The sequence below is a fragment of the Crocodylus porosus genome, unplaced genomic scaffold, assembly GCF_001723895.1.
Source record: "Crocodylus porosus isolate Cpor-Errol unplaced genomic scaffold, CroPor_comp1, whole genome shotgun sequence".
In the NCBI taxonomy this organism is placed as follows: Eukaryota; Metazoa; Chordata; order Crocodylia; family Crocodylidae; genus Crocodylus; species Crocodylus porosus.
The window spans coordinates 18,118,709-18,127,862 of record NW_017728926.1 but is presented as its reverse complement, the minus strand read 5'-3'; the positions used below and the strand labels follow the sequence as shown (position 1 = coordinate 18,127,862).

The following is a 9,154-nucleotide window of genomic DNA, read 5'->3' as shown; positions in this document are numbered from 1 at the left end:
AGCCGGGGGCCGGGCCGCTGCCATGCCCGCCGCGGCGGAAGGGGGAGCACCAGCACCTGCCCCGATAGGCCCGGCGCGCGGGACGTCACCCTCGTCTCCGTGTCGTCACCATGGAGCCGGGAAGGCCGGGCCCGCGGGTGTGCGCCCCGCGCCACAGGCCAAGTGGTGCACAGTAAATACACGCCGGAGCGTGACCCGGCGAACAAGTGCCGACTAGCCCGTGTTACCGCGCAGGGGAGGAAGTGCCCCGGGAGAGGTGTGGGGTGCAGCCCCAGGGGCTCCTCCTGCGCCCAGCTGACTTACATGGCGCCGCGTCTCTGGGTGCACGAGGGCAGTTTTGCCCGGGATAACTCTTCCTCCGGCGCGCTTTTGTGCCCGCCGAGGTGCTGGGGCTTAAGCCCGCTTTATGGAAACAGGCGGCTGCTCCCTGCCTTGCTCCTGCGGCCACATGGCTGCGGGCAGGCGAAGCTCGGGGGCCTCCAAACCCCAGGTCTCCAGGCTTGGGCCTGCACGCGGGATGCCGGCCAAAAGACTTTGGAAATAAATATCTGGAGCCCCCGGTGGGGTGGAGGATGTTTGCCGGTTGTAGGGCCACTTACGGTTCAGGACTGACTCATGGATTCGGACTTGATTTGGCCTGGAGCACTAAACATTTCTTTAAAAACAAAAAACAAAAGCCAAGTTTAAAGCCAACAGTGGCAGCAGCAGTGTCTAATCAGGCAGCAGTGAAGAGCATGATCCCTGCTCCATCCACATGATTTGGAACCGATTTGGCTAATTTGGCCTGGAGCACAAATATTTTTAATAATAATTTTTTAAAAATCCCTTCTAAACTCTTCATTCCAGGAGTGTTAGGTCCCTCTCTTCCTTTGAATGGTCTTGGTGTTTCAGCAGGCACAGGTTGCAAGTTCAAGGCCAGGGCAGAAGCGCTCCCAGTGCGGCCCTGTCCGATTCCAACGGAACTGCAAATTCTGCTAAATACCTTGTCATAAGGACCCAAAACCAGGAGAGGAAAGGATGTTCCACCAATCTGGCTAACCTTTGTCCTGCCATGCTGCTGCCTGTTCACTGCTCCTGGTCACGAAGCTCCTATTCCACAGCTCTGCTGGTTGTTTTTAACTCACTTTGCCATGACATTATATTTGTTTTTGCTTCAACCTTAAACTGAAAAATCCAGCCCTAACCCCCTAGCATACCAGTAAAGCTTCTAGTTTATTTTTAACTGGAGAAAAATGGGCATGGTTTCATAGGTGATGATGCACCTGCACCCCCTTTGCAAAATTCTAGATCCGCCCATGAGAGTAAGTGTTGCCCATGAAAAGAAGGTATACTGGAGATGTCTGGGATAGAAGTATAATGTAGTGACTGCTCATATTGCATTAGTGTCTTCTACACAGGCATCTCTAAGCTTAACTGGGAACAATCCTAGTTCCTAGCACTGCCCTGCGAGGTTTGCATTATCCCCATTTTACAGGCAGGGAATTTGAACCACAAAAGAAGGTTCTGCAACTTTCCCAAGGTGCCATGGAGAATTAGTACTGGTAGGAGAGAGAGGGCAGGGATTTTCAAATGCACAAATGGCAGTCAGCCACTCAACTCTCATTAATTTTCAATGGGAATAGGGCACCTAACTACTATTTCTGTGTTCAGAAATCTCTTTCTCCCCCTCCCTTACCTTGTCTCCCCATCTGTTTGAGAAGTGCCTCATAGATCTTGGATATTAAATAATAAATAGTCAACAGAAACCTGATTTCCTGATACCTATTACCTTGGCTACCTCCAAAATGATCTACCTCTTTTCCCTTGTTCTTTTTTAATTATTTCTTTCTAGGTCTAATAGGCTATTAGGTAAAAATAATAATTATATTGCATGATAAATAACAGAGTACTTTCACTTCTTTGCTGTTTGTAACTCATGTGAACTTCTCATAAGCCTCAAATTTGGCATTCATCTTAAAGCACCCACTCCTGGAGGGATGCAATTATGCAAGCATCCCAAATCTTAGGGGAAGAAATAATCTTGTGTTTTAAAGACACGCTCGTTATTCTTAGGGACCAATTCACATTCTTGAACATTTGGGGTTGGAACAGTGATAGCTTAGCATAAGTACAAAATGTTATTCTTGATCATGATGTTGAATGAAACATCCTGTCCTTAACTTTGTTGAAACCCAGATATCACATTTTAATCTAATCTTTTAGAATTCTGAATTTCTCTCCTATTTTCAGTCGTAGGCTTGGACATGTGTTGAGATATTTTTAACAGACTGTTTACTGGAATTCTAGTTTCTGTTCTGCTTTTTTCTAACAGCTTTTCTTTTCATTATCTTCAAGTCTCACATGGGCAGTACTTCTGAATGTTAACATGACATTGGCCAGAGGTGTCTACAAGACATTAACCACAGAAGGGCTAGTGGGAAGGAGCTAAAAGCTGAAGAAAAAAAAGTTTGCACTTCCACAGTGTTAAGGAACCAAGAACTCTAGACCAGCACAAGGGAAACTGCAAGTAGTTGCTTTGTTCATCCTGTAACACAATTATTTTATAGAGCTGAAAGTATTTGGTGCTTCAGTGAAAACAGGGTCTTTGCCCCAGAGACCTTAAAACCTAAGTTTTACACATGACCTAAAGCAGGGGTGGGCAAAATGCAGCCCGCGGGCCAGATCCGGTCCACCGGGCCATTCTACCCAGCCCATGGGGCCCCTAAAAATATTTAGAAAATTAATATTTATCTGCCTCTGGCTGCCTGTCATGTGGCCCCCAATGGCTTGCCAAAACTCAGTAAGCGGCTCTCTGCCTGAAATCATTGCCCGCCCCAACCTAAAGAGAGGGTGCATAAGGGATGCAGTCCAGAAGATCACATGGTTATTTTATGTAAGCAAATGATCCCATTCAAACTGTATTGCTACAATGTTCTTGTGAATTAGAGATCCCTGGAAACAAACAATTATGCTTTGCTGTAACTACCAACTGAACCAGAACCGTGCGTTTATCTGATTAGTCTGGTGATTATCTTTCTTTTTTCCTTCACACCAGCTCAGTTTCTAATCTCAGAAGGAAACACCCTTTTGGATTTAAAATACTGTTTCACAAAACCCCCCCAAAAACCCAGGCTCCCCCCCACCCAAAAAAAACAAAAAAACCCCCCAAAACCCAACCCACTACAACAAAAAATAATATATACATTAACCCACCCACCTCCAAAATAAAAAAAAGAGCACTGCCATTTTGATGAGCAACCAAAGACATAAGTAGACATCGTTACTGTGTTTAATATACTACAAAGAAAGTAAAAGAGGCTTAATGGAGCAAGTCAAGTGGAAGGGGTTGATGAAAACCTACCCTGAACTGTCATTGCTGGCCTATATTACAAGCCTCTGCTTTGAGCTCCTCTGGTATGAGCAGTACTTGGAGCCCAAAGGACAAAGATCCCTACTCTCAACTGCCACCTAGATGGAAAATAAAATACAGCTTTACAGCTTCTACACAGGATCATTGGCAGCTGCTGCTATTGTATCATCACCAAAGTTAAAATCAAGAGGAATAATTTTCGAGGCAGGAGACACTGATCTTGTGACTATACGAAGCGACTATTTATATATCACACCTGCCTCAGAATCCCTCTTCTTCTTCCATCAAATCTAGTTCAAGTCTCTTGTCTTAACCGTCAAGACCCTTCACAGCACTCTTCCACCAGACTTATTCACCCGTCTCTGCCAACTTGTTCCTACTCTCCCTGCTCCAACCAAAGACACCAACCACCTGGTGTGTCCACAACCCACTTCAAGCATGGAGCACATCTGAAGTGACTTTGTGCAGCTGCTAACTTTCCCTTTTTAAAAAATCCTCTCTCAAGGCCAACGTCAGGCCAGATTCATAGCTGAAACTCAACATCTAGCAGCCAGATGGAGTGTGCAAAGTGTGAGGAAGCCACTGCAAAATACACCCCCCCAGGTCTAGGCACTTCTAGTAAGCATGCTCTTGGCTACCAGGTGGGCATATAGGGAAAAAATAACCTGCCCATGTCCCAAGACTCAAATCCTACAGGCTTTTACGGAACTAGTAAAAATAACATTCATAAAAACAGTACTCACCACTACTACTGCTAAAACTCCTATAGCTAAGAGTACCCAAAAAGGAAAGCCACATTTATTTGAACCACAAAACAAACAGGAAGCCAGAGCAGTCTTTGGAGAGTTAAAAACTCTTCACTCCATGTGGTTAACACCATTGAACAGGCGGGCAACCGCGTTTGAAACAGCTGTCACTTACAATTGGTCTGCAAGGGCAGCTGACTCCTGCTCTCATATTAAAAAAAAAAAAAAAAATCAAAGGGACTTTTTGCCTTGGGAGTCAAAGGGTCTGGGTAGAATGGCTTACAGTAATGCAGCCTGGAGGCCACAGCAGAGAGCTCAAGCACAAGTATAATGAAGACAAAATCCTTCTTCACAGGAACTTGCAACCAGCCAAACAGATGAAGCATGAGGTCTAGTACTTTAAATGTTGATAAGTCATATTCCTGGCTACTTCTTCTCACCGTAATTAATGAGTCCCTCTTGGATCTCTGTGCCGCTTTGCTGAGTGCATTCTGATTTGGAGGAACCCAGGCTGTCTCATGGGTTAGGCATACACGTACCAACTGGGGCCTATGAGAGCTCTTTGAAAATGTTGGAAACTGAAGCATTGCCTCCCTTAATGGCAGATATTATAGGGAAATGTAACATTTAGTGCATTGCACCTTTCTTCCTGAAACTGCTGTGCATGTTCATTCCCAGACTCAGAATCTACAGATTCTACATGTTCATTCCCAAGAGGACTATACAAGCAGCTTCTGTGTGTGCTTTTACAGACACTCGTTGCAGAGGAGTAAAGAGGTAGAGCCAATTCAATTCCCCAGTCTACCTTTACCTCCCACCTCCCAGACCAGACAAAGAAACTATTGATTTGACAACATCAGAACTCCAATCCAAACTTCTAAGATTTGCAGAAGTTCAAGTCTGCTTCCAAACTTTGAATGTAAAGCCCCACATGACTCTATAGCTTCAACAGTTGTGATAGGACACGAGTGATAACGCACATTAATAATCTAACAGCACAGAGGCATCCTCAGGAAGAAAAAAAAAGGCCAGTCACATCTAGGGCTCACCATTTAGTTTCCCCTAAACAATGTACATGCATTTTGCAACATCTGATCCTGTTGATTTTATTCATAATAAATAATATCTAACACTTTTCACACACAGCTCTCAAAGCACACTACAAAGGTTAGTATCATAATCTCTGCCCAGCCCCAGCACTCAAAACAGATGGGGAAACTGAGACACAGAGAAGTCACTTACTCAAGCACAAACAGAGAAATGGTGGAAAAGTGAGAAACTGAACAGAGATCTTCCAACTGCCAGTCTGGTGAGCTAAGCAGACAATTGTTTTTTTTATTACACAGTGGTATTAGCCACTTATAATGTGTTTTAGGAAATTAAAATATCCCCCTCTCAAAAGTGATCAGCTCAGAGAGAAGAAAATATTAAAGTACTATATTGAGTTAACTTAGAAAGGACAATGAAGTGACTGGAAGGGATGTAAAAGGTGATGGATCTGAAGGCAACGTGGAAGAAAAGTGTAATAGGCCTTTTGGCAACTTACATTGCCTGTTGCATCATGGCTAGGTGATATGAACAGAAGGAAGGAAGAGACACGCTCAGGATGGAGGAGGGCCAAGGGCATGGCCAAAGATTCCTGTGAACTAGTATTTTAACAGGATTCTCTCTCCTTCTTTCTTATGACTTTCCACATTTCTTTCCAGTGAAGGCAGTTTTGAGGCTTAGACCCTCGGAGGGGGTGCAAATGCACCATAGTACATCCTCAAGGGGAAATGCCCTTTGACCTCTGACGAGGGCAGTAACATGGAATCAGAGGTATTCAGTCCATGGGATACATGACAAGTGTACCTTCCACTATAACCATGCACAGCAACAGGAAAAAGGAATGAACTGTCACGAGTGCAATCCTCACTTCTACTTAAGAGGTCAGTGGCCATTCTGCACCCTAGAGGACCTTAAGGAGTGTTGTGCAGTGTTTTATTTCCAATTCTACTCTTGTCTACATGGAACTGAGCTCCTCTGTAAGGCGGGCACAGTTCTGCTGATGCCGATTGCTTATAGGAAGCACATCCACAGAAGCTAGTATTTATTTCCTTTCTAAAGATCCTTCCTCTTTATTTCTCCCTGAGTAGTTTCCATGAAAGAGATGCGTTTAGGCTGATCATGCTTCGAAGACGTGATGGTTATTGCACAGAGCAGATAGGGAAAGTCTCAGCAGTTTTTATGCTCATTTACAATGTTTTTAAACTGAATTGTGTTTCAGTTTCTTTTTTTAGCCCAACAGGAGGAGTTCTAGAGAATAATGTGCTGTGACCAGGCCTTTGTGAGGTTTCTGCTCATTTACCATGCACACTTTGACATGAAAATCAAGGGAAGGAAATATGCCCATTAGTGCTATTTAATGCACTAATTAAATGGATGATGGATTATGGGAAAACCTCAACAGGTGATACCCGTCAGCTTCAGGATGCAACCGGTGGCAACAGAACAACGCTTTGAATTACTGGGGAATAATGTAGCACCAAGCCCCTAACACATGCTGGAATGGTTGAAGCCTCCAATGAGGACCCTAGCTAGATGAAGCCTTATTTTAAAAGGTACCTTTGAACTGAGGATGTGGGGAGAAGTGAGCACGCTAGAAGAGAGGGACAGGCTACAGGTGTGGACAGATGAGAACAGGATGGGTTTCAATATGGACAAGTGCAAGGTGCTGCACCTGGGGAGGAAGAACCAGCACCACACCTACAGGCTGGGGAATTCCCTTCTCATCAGTGCAGAGGCAGAAAAGGATCTTGGAGTCATCATTGATTCCAAGATGAACATGGGCCAACAGTGTGGGGATGCAGTCAGGAAGGATAACCGTACCTTGTTATGCATCCACAGATACATCTCGAGCTGGTTCAAGGAGGTGATCCCCCCCGCTATGTGACATTAGTCAGGCCGCAGTTGGAGTAACAGTGTCCAGTTCTGGGTGCTGCACTTCAGGAGGGATGTGGACAACATGGAGAGGGTCCAGAGAAGGGCCACTCGCATGATTAGGGGGCAGCATGGCAGGCCCTACAAGGAGAGGCTATGGGACCTGAACCTGTTTAGCCTCCACAAAAGGCGGCTGAGAGGGGTTCTAGTGGCCGCCTATAAACTTGCCAAGGGGGACCAGCAGGCACTGGGGGAGTCCCTGTTCCCCCAAGCACTACTGGGGGTAACAAAGAACAATGGCCATAAGTTGACAGAGAGTAGGTTCAGGCTAGATATCAGGAGGCACTACTTCACAGTCAGGGTGCCTAGGAGCTGGAACCAACTTCCCAGACAAGTGGTGTTTGCTCGTATCCTGGGGATCTTCAAAAGGAGGCTACCAGCATCCTTTCTTGCCCATGGCAGGGGGTCAGACTAAATGATCTGCTTAGGTCCTTTCTGACCCTACCAACTATGAAACATGCTGAAGTAAATGAGATTTGATAAGAAGCAGGAAGGAGGAAACAAAGATGGTACTTAGTTCACAAAGCCAGAATGGCTCTATTTTAGTGTCCCTGCCCAGGTCATGTAGTTCAAGTATGTGCAGCTAGGTGCCTGGATAAATGACACTGGGGATTTGAAAAGGGTGCACTCCTACATGGTTTACTCAACAGTTTTAGCAGAAGAGCCATAAGCAGAAAAACAATTATCTATATTAGCTGCAACAAGGAAACTGAGATTTCTGTCTTACTGATCATTGCCAAGGCTTCTGCAGAAGAAAAATTCCCCCAAACCATTCCTCGTTGCAGAGCAGAAGAATGAGAAGGGAAGCATCAAAGTTTTGATACCTTCCTGAATGTAACTTCAAAACCTTGATGGAGCAGCAAGATCTGAGTTAGTGTGCCCAAGCGCAGCATTAAGGGGGAAAAATAAATTAACCTTAGCATTGATTTTACAGGCAGACAGTACTACATCTTGGAGCACACAATGGAATTTATTACTCAGACCGTAAGAGAGAAGAGAAAAAGCTACTAACCGGCTTCCACATGATAGTGAAGGGTTCCAGTGGCATCAGGGATACAGTTTCAGATACTTGCTTCTGAAAAAATAAGATACAAAGCCATGTATTAAAACAATTCTATTAAAAGAGTTTATTGTTTAATCCTTTCAAGAAAGTGATTGGGAGTCGGGCACTCATGAGTTCTCACCTGTGCACTGACATTAATTCTGTGACTTTGAACAAGGTGTGCCTCAGTGTCCCCATATGAAAAATAAGAATAAGACAACTACCATATCTAATGAGTTTTTTTGCAAGGCTTAATTAACTTCTGTGTAGCCGTTGGAAATTCTTAAATAACAATGCGACAGAAGTAGAAAGTATTAACATGCAAACACAAAGTACTGTTAATTTGTGTTGGAGTGCTGCTGTAGCTGTGATGGTCCAGGAAATATCCAAGAGGCAAGGATGGTTTTGGGTAATGTCTTTTACTGGGCCAGCTGCATGATTGGTATAGACTTGGACAAGCTGTTATATGCAGGGCATGCATTCTTCTTCCGGTCTGCCAGGAGGGAGGAACATGCTCCAGCATTCAAAAGCTTGTCTCGGTCCATCCCAACCATGCCGTTGGTCCAATAAAAGGTATCGCCCACAAAAAACTTCGCCTCTTGTTATTTTCTTTTACAGTTTAAAACAAACCAAAACTGTATGCCCCCCTTTGAACTGTGGAATTCAGGAAAGTCATTTATGTGCTTATCTATCTTTTGTTAACGATTTTCTAAGATACAGAAATAAGAGAGAATCTAACACAAATTAAGGTTTGCCACAGTCTGTCTCTGAAAATGACTTAATCAGGAGAAAACACAACTTTCCTTTCATTTGTTTGCAACCCAAGTTCTTAGGAGTATTTTTACAGAAAGTAAGTGATCTAATAAAACCACAAATTTCCATTATGAGTTGTAAGTGTCTGTTGAACTGAACCAAGATGATGTTTATTCTTTAAGTTACCATGGAGGAATATTGTGCCCCGGGTCTGATCTAAGAAATGAAGACTGGCTGCTTTGCAATCTCAAAAGTCCTGCTGAAGTCTACAGAAGTTTTATGTAC

The 9,154-nt window shown here is 44.3% G+C and overlaps 1 protein-coding gene across 2 annotated transcripts in view; it reads right to left on the bottom strand.

Moving 5' to 3' along the window:
• PIK3CD (phosphatidylinositol-4,5-bisphosphate 3-kinase catalytic subunit delta) overlaps positions 1-8,155 on the bottom strand; it is a 46,965-nt gene extending 38,810 nt beyond the window's left edge. The window contains exon 1 of one of the 2 annotated variants that reach the window (XM_019541646.1): positions 8,087-8,155. The gene's annotated coding sequence lies outside the window, so the exon portion shown is untranslated. The remainder of the gene's footprint in view (positions 1-8,086) is intronic. The other variant, XM_019541645.1, reaches the window with a different exon arrangement.
• Between the last annotated feature and the right edge of the window lie 999 nt (positions 8,156-9,154).